The sequence below is a fragment of the Equus przewalskii genome, chromosome 1 (assembly GCF_037783145.1).
Source record: "Equus przewalskii isolate Varuska chromosome 1, EquPr2, whole genome shotgun sequence".
Classification (NCBI taxonomy): Eukaryota; Metazoa; Chordata; class Mammalia; order Perissodactyla; family Equidae; genus Equus; species Equus przewalskii.
Genome location: NC_091831.1, coordinates 172170227 through 172180821, shown reverse-complemented (window position 1 = coordinate 172180821; position 10595 = coordinate 172170227).

Genomic DNA, 10595 nt, shown 5'->3' with positions numbered 1-10595 from the left:
GGGAAATGAAACCCATGGCATTGCATAGAAGTAGAAGGCAGGTTAGGATATCTGTCATAGGAGCAGCATAGACAATGCTGGCTCTCTCAAGGAAGCTTCCAGTTACATGGGCCAGAGACGGCTTGGTGGGAGAGGTGAGTCTTAAGCTAAGTCTTAAAAAAAATAGGTGAGATTTCAGTTGGTGTAGATGAGAGTAATAAGCCAGACCAAATGAATGCAAGGGGCAATATGGGTGGCAGGGAAATGAGTATACTGTGGTAACTGCACACCACTTATGCAGAAGGGAAGTATGACAACAGGATGTTGATAGTCAGCAGAGTCAGAATGTAAGTTGTTGCTGATGATGGTGATGGTTTGGCGGGGGGTTGTTTAGGTATAGTAAAGTTATCCTCCTTTGAGAGAGTCGAAATAGGTTCACAGAGGAAGCAGAGAGGAATGGTATGAGTTCAGCCTTGAAAAGAAAAAAACACCTCTTTCTTTGAGATAGGAAGATACTTCTTTACTAAGAAAGAACATCTAAGGTCACAACATCTATTGTGTGCTTCCTCATGCTCTGTCTCCTCTACCTAAAATATCTCAACCTCTACACTCATCTTTTCATTCATCATACATTCATTTCAACATTTATCAAGTACCTACTATGTGCCAGGAACCGTGCTGGGTGTGGTGTGTACAAACATCAATCAGCTCCATCACTTTGGGCATACCATTGCCCAAGCATGGTGCCTCGCACATGGTTGATACCCAATAACAGTTTGCTGCTTTAAGGGAGAGATAAGGAAAAATGAGAAAGCACAACAGTTACCTGTGAATTTCTCAGTAAAGGAGGATGGTTATTATCTGGTGAGAATGGAAAGGATAAGCAGTGAATTAGATGTGTGAGCAGAGAGATCTGAAGCACCCGCTAAGGGAAGTGTGCTGGGGAATAAATGGGAGGCCAATATCAAGATCGTGAAGCAGCAGCGAGAACCCAGTTGGAGCAGGACGGATTGATTTGCACTAGGCTAGGGGTACACAGAGGGCTAGGACTTTCTCCAAGAACACTATTCTAACGAAATTCTCTATAGTTCAGGAAAAGGACCAGGGAAACACACGGGTAGGGTGGTGACTGAAGGTGAGGATTGGCATGGCAGAAAGATCAGGGTTTAATAAATGCAAAGTGGAGTTTCTCATTTCACTAAATGAAAGCCTTTTCTTCTCCAAATAATTTGGTGTTATGTGATATTTCCCTCATATTCTTAATCCATAAAAAAATGAATTACCCTACTCTAAACTGTCCTATTCAAAATCGCATTCCAACATGATTTCTGAAATAGTTGTATCATTAGTAAACCTGTTTTGGAATTGTTTTATTTCTAACAGAATGTCCACAGAGGTGTCCTCTTATAATAAACTTCTAAATTTTCATAAAAGTATGCAAAGGTTAAATGCAAGGTGTTATAAAATTAGTACTAAATAAATAATATTTACTTTTCCATTGTGAGAGCTTGGAAATCCCATAAACCCCATAAATTATTTTTTTGAATAAATGGGGGACCCTTTCAGAGGACATTAAATCTTCACAAATTAAAGAAGAGCCTCTACTGATTTAGCTACTCTCATGTTCATTTATGCAGCTCGTCCTCTGGTCAGAATTTACATATCCCATGTGTCTGCATATTTGAAATGAATATAAGAAAATATGGCAAAACAGTATCAGCTTATTCAAAAATATGATTGAATACATCATGATTCTAAAACTCTATGGCAGAATTAGTATCTTTTATTCTAAATCAATTTCCTGACACCTAGATTTTCCTCACTTTAGACGGGTTCCTAGTCTTAGATGGAAAGAAGCTGACGGACTCTGGTTGTTCTCAATTCCTCTCTTTAGGAAGCCAGGCAGACGATCAATATAAGTGGTTATGTGGTGGTCAGGAAAACCATCAAATAGGATAAGAACTCAAAAGCTCCTCCAGCAAATGAAGTCTTTTCCTTTGCGAACCCTAAAATTCTCAGGATAGGGCTGGGTTCACACCAGACACTCAAATACTTGTGTGACTAGACTCCATACAACGCAAGGATAGGTTTGTATCTGGCTTGTTCACAGCAGGATCTTCATTGCCTACCAAAGCATCAGACACACAATTGGTGTTGAGGAGGAAGGAAGCCAGGAGGCCCAGAAATAGTTACCTTCAACTGTAAGTAATAACATCCTCTCAGGCAGTATCTAGAAAGGGTCAGACACTGAACAAAACATCTGCACTTTAACTGTTTTAATAATATGTGTTATTAAACACCAAAGAACTTTTGGAACTACTCACATTAAAAAAATTTAGAAAATTGCATTCAAATTATAGGTAATCTACATATGAAATCACTTGCAGTTAATGTGTTGCTTAACAGGCATACATTTGTTCGTGTTAATTTTGGTATTTTCTTTGCCCATGATTTAACTAACTCACCTTTTAGAGAAAGCTGTTGTAAGACTATATTTTAAATCTTAATAGTTTTATCTGGCTTTTTTGTTGTTGTTGAGTGGGGTGATGCTGCTGCCCAGGTGGAAGGACAGGAGGTAAAACCAGCTTAAAGGGTTTTATTTATTACAATGACTGAAATAGTCCAAAGCGATAACAAAACAGATAATACAGTTTGTTATCTTCAGGAAGATTTTCCAAGTATTTTGGAACCCCATTTGTATTGACAAAAATAAATTAGATGAAATCGACTGAAAAGAGAGCTCTCCGTAATGAGAGTTCAAAATATGAATTATATTACCCTTTAGTTATTGATGATAATTTTACCTTCCTACTTCAGTTTATAGTTTACACCATGCTTTCACATACTCCAGCTCAACTGATTTGAACAACTTGTAAGTTAAGTCATGCAGCTAATACTAGCCCATTGATTTCTTTCTTTTTAAAAAAAAAAAAAAATGTATTAGCCCTTTTAATTAATTAATTTTTTAAATTTATTTTTGCTGGGAAAGATTCTCCCTGAGCTAACATCTGTTGCCAATCTTCTTCTCTTTTTTCTCTTCCCCTCCCCAATGCCCCAGCACATAGTTGGACATTGCAGTTGTAAGTCCTTCTAGTTCTTCTAGGTGAGCCACCGCCACAGCACAGCTACTGACAGAGGAGTAGTGTGGTTCCACGTCTGGGAACCGAACCCAGGCTGCCAAAGCGGAGTGTGCCAAATTTTAACCACTAGGCCATAAGGGCTGGCTCCCATTGACCTTTTTCTATTTGCTTTATTCTTCAAGAAATTCACAGTCATTGTAGCAAAAATTAAAATGCAGGAAAATATATAGAAAACGAACACTCTAAACCACTCACAGTTAATATTTTGGTCAATTCCTTTTCAAGCACTTTTCTATGCACGGTTCCAGTATTGAGTTGACACTCTAGATGGTTCATTATCTCATCTTTTTCTTTTGACATTAGGACAAGTATTTTCCCATTTTGTTTGAGACTTTAAATATCTTGAATAACTGCATAAGATACTTCTAGTTTTTAACCATGTATAAACCGAAAGATATTTTGGATATCTTTATGCTCAAAACTTTTTTGTGTATTTCAGAATACTTTCTTAGGATAGGTTACAAGATTATATTTACCAAATACTAGAAACAGCCATGGGATCAGAAGGAATTTGATTTTATGTAGTCAATCTCATTGCCTTTGAGAACAATCCCAGATTTACAATCCTTAAAAATCTATAGAGAGGTTTCCTCACATCTCTCTTAAACGTTAAAGACGGAGCCCTCAAATCACAGTTTGCATTCTCTCTTCTCATGATGTTCTCCGGTGAAGAAAGGAAACATCTAGTTGGGATCTTAGTATAATAAGATATTTAAGGAATAGCATCAATTTTAATTATCATTCTCTGTTCAAAAAGATGATGTTAATAAGAACAATAGCAGCCAACTTGACTGAGAACTCACTATGTGCATGGCACAGTAGGGTACCATTTTACACGCATTAACTCAATAAAGATAATTGCATGATTGAGAAAAGAGATGAAGAGCAATCTAAACAACCAGGCGTGGTGAGCCAATTTATCAACACAGGAAGTAGGTTTTGGCTTCCCTTAAATAAATGTAGAATATAAGAAAAACTACTATTAGTCAACCAGGAGATATACCAAGAGACACTTTCTGATCTTGACGGATGTTGTAAAATCTCTAGCTAGAGACCATTAAAAATGGGAGAGGAAAACAATTGGGAGAAGGAAGGAATGACTAAGGTGCACTTTTCATTTTCTTCTTTTTAAAGTAATGGATGGCTGAAAGTGGAAGGGGTTAGAAGGAGAACATCAATGCAAATCAAAGAAAGGAATATAGTCAGATGACTTGAGAGGGGTGGTAAAAAATAGTAAGATTACTGTGCGTGTTAACCAATGTTCTGAGAAATTTTCTATATTATCTAGTTTTATACTCACCACTCTATTAGATAGGTGGGATTATCCCCACATAATCCAAGGGAGAAATTGACCAGCAAATGCTTGACAGACTATAGAAGTCTACATTAGAAATATTACATGAATCCATTTAATATTTTAAAGAGATAAAGGAGGAAATCAACTAGGAAACAAAACTAGGTGATCAAACAGACATTAACCTGTAGTTAAGAAAAATAACCAGTTAGACATCTTAGAAATAAAAACTATATTTGAAAATTTAAAACTCAGAATATGGGCTAAATCACAGGCAAAATACAGATGAAAAGCAAATTAATGAGCGGGAAGGTGGAACTGAGGAATGCTCTCAGCACCAAGATATAAAAAGACATAAAATAGAAAAGAAATGTTAAGAGACACTAGGATACATATTTTCAGGAAGAAAGAATAGAAAGAATGGTAGGTGGACAATATCTTAAGAGAAAACGACTAATAGTTTAGCAGAAAAATTTTTAAAAAGATCCATGTCTTCAGATCTTAAAAGTTTATCAAATGCTAATCAAAATTAATTTTAAAAAACTCATATCTAAACTATGATGAAACTCATGAAAAATAAAGTAAATCATCAAGCTTCCACAGAGAAAACACAGACTACTATAAGGAAAGAGAAAGTGTTGTAATATGAGTTCTAGAAAAAACAGTAACATTAGTTCTAGAAAAAAAAACAAAAAAATGCTTTCAAAGTACTGAGAAAAAAATAACAACAAGAAAACTTTGAACCTAGAAATTCCTGGCAAGTCAAACTATCACTCAAGAGTGATGACAAAATAAAGACATTTTCAGACATGTAAGAATATAGAAAGTTTAACACCCAAAAATCTTTGCTTTAAGATGTTTGGAGAAGCAAATTGGTATCAGAACCACTCTTTCAAATGGTGGTAAATCAGAGTCAGGGAACGAACTTTTCAGGACAATAGAAAGTTAGAGGTAGAGCCATTGTCAGGGGCACCTGGGAACTGTCTGTGCTTTGCCCAACACCCTCTCACTACGCTTATGAAAATGTAGCCCTGCTGGTGTTGATGGCTTAGCACAAATTTGGCTTTCTCAATTCTGGAAGATGTTACCGGTGGAGAGTATTACAACCACTGCATGACCCATCAGGGAATCAAAAGGCCTAATAAAAGCAGTGACAGACCTCTACTTCTAACCAAGACAGAGTAACACGGTCCAGATTTGTCCCCAGACTTAGGCAACTAGGGGGAGAAGAGCAAAAACAGAAAAAAAGGAGCAATTGTTTTTAGACATTGGACAAGAGGAAGCATAGGACTGTGATTCCTGAAAGAAAAGAAACAAACAAGTTGAGCCCTAGAATTGAACCATTTCACTGCCAATAGACAGTTTCCAGTCTGCGGCTCACGGAGGTGGAATGCAAATAAAGTCTGGTCATCTCACTGGGTTGAGAAGACAGTGACCAGAGTTTGGGGAGTCAAGACAGCTAGAGTTTGTGCAACATAGCACCAGAGAAAAGGGAGCTCTGCAAGGTAGAGAGTTCAGGAGACCTGCAGAGGGGTCCCCTTGAATCTTTGGGTGAGTACTGATCCTGGTACATGTGAGAGGAAACTATCCAAGGCTGGAAAGTAATAGGCAGAACAATTCCCAGTGCTCACAACAACAAGAGTGGAAAGCTCTTGCAATACTAGGGGCATTGATTAGAATCCTCAGAATTGGTATCACCTTAGTTGTGGGGCTAAATTAGCCCTGGCCTAAGGCTGCTCTGGACATGCCATGACAAAGCTATAAACAAGCCTCAAAAGCATCCAACTGATTAGATGTAACTTAATTGCATATCAAAATAAAACCCTATTTAAACGAATGCTTCAAAATCCAGAAACCAACAGTGTAAAATTTACCATGTCTGGCAATTAAAAAATCAGGAAAATATGACCCATAACTATAAGAAAAATCATTCAGTAGAAACAGACCCAGAAATAAGAGATGATATAATTAACAGACAAAAATATTAAAATAGTTAATATAAATATGCTCTATATATTCAAGAAAATATGAGGAAACACGACCATGATGAGAAGAGATATGGAAGGTATAATGAAGATTCAAATGGAATTCCTAGAGAAGAGAAGTGCAATATGAGAAATGAAAATGCACTAGATGAGATATAGAAGAGATTAAGCTCTTCGGAAGATGATATCAGTGAACTTGAAGACAAAGCAATAGAAACCATCCAAAATGAAGCACAGGAAAAAAAGACTGGAAAAAAAGGAATAGACATTGGAGCTAATATCAAGTGGCCTAACATATGTATAATTAAAGTCCCGAAAGCAGAAGAGAGGGAGGAGGTGACAGAAAAAATATTTGAAGAAATAAAAGTTAAAATTTCCAGAACTGATGAGAACTACAAACTCTCAGATCCAGGGAGCTCAATGAACCCCAAGTGGAATAAAAGTGAAGAAAACCATGCCAAGGCATAGCATAATCAAAATTGCTGAAAACCAGTGATAAAGAGAAAAATGTTCAAAGCAGTGAGAAGAAAAAAGACACATGTACACAGAGGAACAAAGATAGGAATTACAGCAGACTTCTCAAGGAACCCATGCAAGCCAAAAGATAATGGAGACAGATAATGAAGACTGAAAGAAAAAGACCCAGCAGATTTCTTTGCCTAGCAAATATATTAAAAGTCAAAAGCAAAACAATTTTCCAGAAAAACAAAAACCGAGAGAAGTCATTACTAACAGATCTTCACTACAAAATAAGTTAAAGGCAGCTCTTCAAGGCGAAGAGGAAATGACACCAGATGGAAATTCAGATCTACACAAAGGAATAAAGAGAACCAGAAATGAAGAATACGCAGGTTAATATAAAATACATTTTTTCATTTTTTGGTTTCTTTAAAAGATAATTGTGCAAGGCTAAATAATCATTTTTTGTGGGGAGATATAACATGTAGAATTTTCTAAGTATCCTTGTCTATTAACTAGTCCACGTTAACAGTAAAATGAATTTTCCAGTTACAGAAAAAAAAACTTGATATTTTTACTAGAATTACATTAACATTATACATTAATATGGGGAGACCTGTCAGCCTCATAATATTTCTTAGCCAAGGATGTGGGAGGTTTTTCCATTTGTTCAAGTCTACTTTGTGTTTCTCAGAAGTGTTTTACAGTTTTCTTCATATAGATTTTATACATTTAATGGGAAACTTAAATCAAATATTAGGAACCACTGATTTGTGAAAATGAATTAAAATGGATTACATACCTCTGAAATTAAAATAAAAGTCAAAGGGGAAAAGTGGGATTGAATTTGTAAAGCTTGATTTACATGATTTTCTAAAGAAAAAATACTTTTAATATAAGGTAAGCATTTATAAAAATAAATAAGGTGATTAATGACTATAATAAAATGAGCGATGAAATGTAAAATGTGCCTTTCTTCCCTCCTTCCAATGAGCCATTTTCCTTTAGTTGGTCTATCTTCTATAAAATTAGCAATTCACATACTATTTTTCTATTTTTTTCTACCAATTACTGAGAGAAGGGTGTTGAAGTTTCCAAATATAACTGTGGATTTATGTCTTTCTCTTTTCAGTTCTATCAGTTTTTGCCTCAAATATTTTGAAGATCTGTTGTTGCTTCAAAAACAGCACTGTTCAGTCTTCTTGGTGAATTGACCCTTTTAACGTTACATACTGTGCTTATGATACCTACATTGTCTACTAAAACAGTCGTTCCGGCTTTACTTTTATTGGCACTTGCAGAGTATATTTTTTTTCCATCTTTTAACTTTTAACCTATCTCTGTTGCTGTTTCTGTTTCCTGACTAAACCTTGACTGATTAGAAATTGGTACAGGGAGTTCCAGGAGACAAATCCTCAAAGATGGGATTTCAAGATTGGTTTAGTTGTGTCCTTGGACTTGATTGTGGTGCTGAGCTAATACAAAGTGGAATGCTGTGATCCATTGCATGATGGGGCAATACAATTCGTCAATATTACTGAGACTTATTTGATTGTGGAAACTTTTGTTGAAAGAAGCATCTTATAGGGCCGGTATCGAGCAGAACAAACTTTAGGAAATGCTGGCTTAGCCACACTTCTCTATTCAATCTATCTTCCTTAAACACATCAAGCTCGTTCAAGTTGCTGCTCCTGTTTTATCTAAATTGAGAATTTCTGCTCATCCTTTGAGCCTCAGTCCATGTTTTACATCAAGTGTTTAGAGCTTTTCCAAACATTGAACCCAATACCTCCCCAAAGGAACTAATTGATTGTTTTGCTTTATACATACCTCTAACATGATCTTTGTCACATTATAATCATAGTTGTTTGTTTACATATATGCTAGCCCACTAGAATTAGAGATCTTTGAGAGAGTCCTTGTCGGATTCATCTTTGTACCTCCAATGCCGATCAGAGTGTCTGCCATATAGTAGGTACAATTAATTTGTATGGCTGTCATTCATGAGAATGGTCATGGAGGCTAGCTATATTTATTCATTAAGAAAACTTGGAGCATTTTGAATTTGCTATTCCAGAAGAGGATAAACAGACATGCTTCATTATTTGAAATGAACTGTTTATAGCATTCGTACTATGTGTTACAATATCCCCTCAAGAGCAGAAACTTGTTTCTTTTTTTTCCATTTTACAAATCCGTTCACCTTAGGCAAGTAAGTTCAGCTCAACGAGCATATACTGAGCAATTACCCTGTGCCAGGAACTATGCTAAGCTTTAAGCACACAAACATGGTATGTATAAACGCTCGTAGTTCAATGGGGAGACAGATTCATAGTCAAATGTATTTCATTATCACTGTGATAAGTACAATGATGGAAGTATATACAAGTTGTGGCAGTAGTTGAGAGCAGATTTTTGAGTTGGAGTTTAGGAGGAACAGGAGTTTCCCAAGCTGACAAGAGGCAGGAGCATAAATAAAACCATGGAGACAAAAAATAGTAAAGCTTTGAAGAAAAGCAGTTTCAAGAGCATTAAGACCAGATGGTTTGTGGCAGAAAATGAGGCTGGAAATTTAGGCAAAGGCCAGATCATGAGAAGAGCCTTAGACACCATTCTAAGGGACCTGGATTTGTCCATCAGGTGATAAGGAGCCAAAGAAGGCAAATAATATTTATTTTTCCTTTTCTGCATTAGGAAGAATTTGTACTACCATACACTGAGAAAGCATCTGTTGAGCACATATAATATCTCAGGCATTTTGTCGAGAACTGGATTATTCACAGAGTTGTGCCTTTAAAGCTCTTCATAAAGGACATTTTTGTTCATAAGGTAGATAGCCTAGATTTCATTTATAGATTCTATCCTCCCAATTGATTCTCAGCAGAAGCTTGCAGGACAGTATTTCCAACTCTGTTGCTAATGCCAAGACCGGCACTTTGAATCATTTCTGCCAAGCAGCAGATTTTCAGCAACCCACTTCATAAACTGTAATTACTCTTGTATAAAGGGCAAATTATTTCCTTTATTCCCTTTCTAAATTTCATAGCCTTCATCATATTTTTGTTCTACATCACTATCTATATATTTCTATTTAAAGTTAGCCCAAGGAAATCCACATCTTTTCAGCCCACAAACTCTTCTACTAGAAATAACTAGGAGAGGGGCCAGCCCAGTGGCATAGTGGTTAAGTTCACATGCTATGCTTTGGTGGCCCAGTGTTTGCAGGTTCATATCCTGGGTGCGGACCTACACACGACTCATCAAGCCATGCTGCGGCAGCATCCCATATATAAAGCAGAGGAAGACTGGCACAGATCTTAGCTCAGGGACCATCTTGCACAAGCAAAAAGAGGAAGATGGGCAACAAATGTTAGCTCAGGGCCAATCTTCTTCACTAAAAAATAAAAAGTAAAATAAAATAAACAGGAGAAAACAAGAAAAATTTCCAAAATGAAGGTAGTAAGTGTCAGGAAGGAGTAAAAAATGTCCCTGGAAAGAAGAAATTGTGCACAAAAGAGTTAAATTCCAAGTATTATCTAAGTAAGCAATACTAAGATATAAGTGGAAGTCTGGATATCAAAACACAGAATTACATAATTTATATACAAATCAAATGGCCATCAATTAATTCTATATTAAGGGTTCAATTCTATATTAGAGGTTCAAGTAAAACTTGAAATTTCAAAATCAGTGATGGCAAAGAAAGGAATGAGCAGTGCCTTATTAAAGATGGTACTC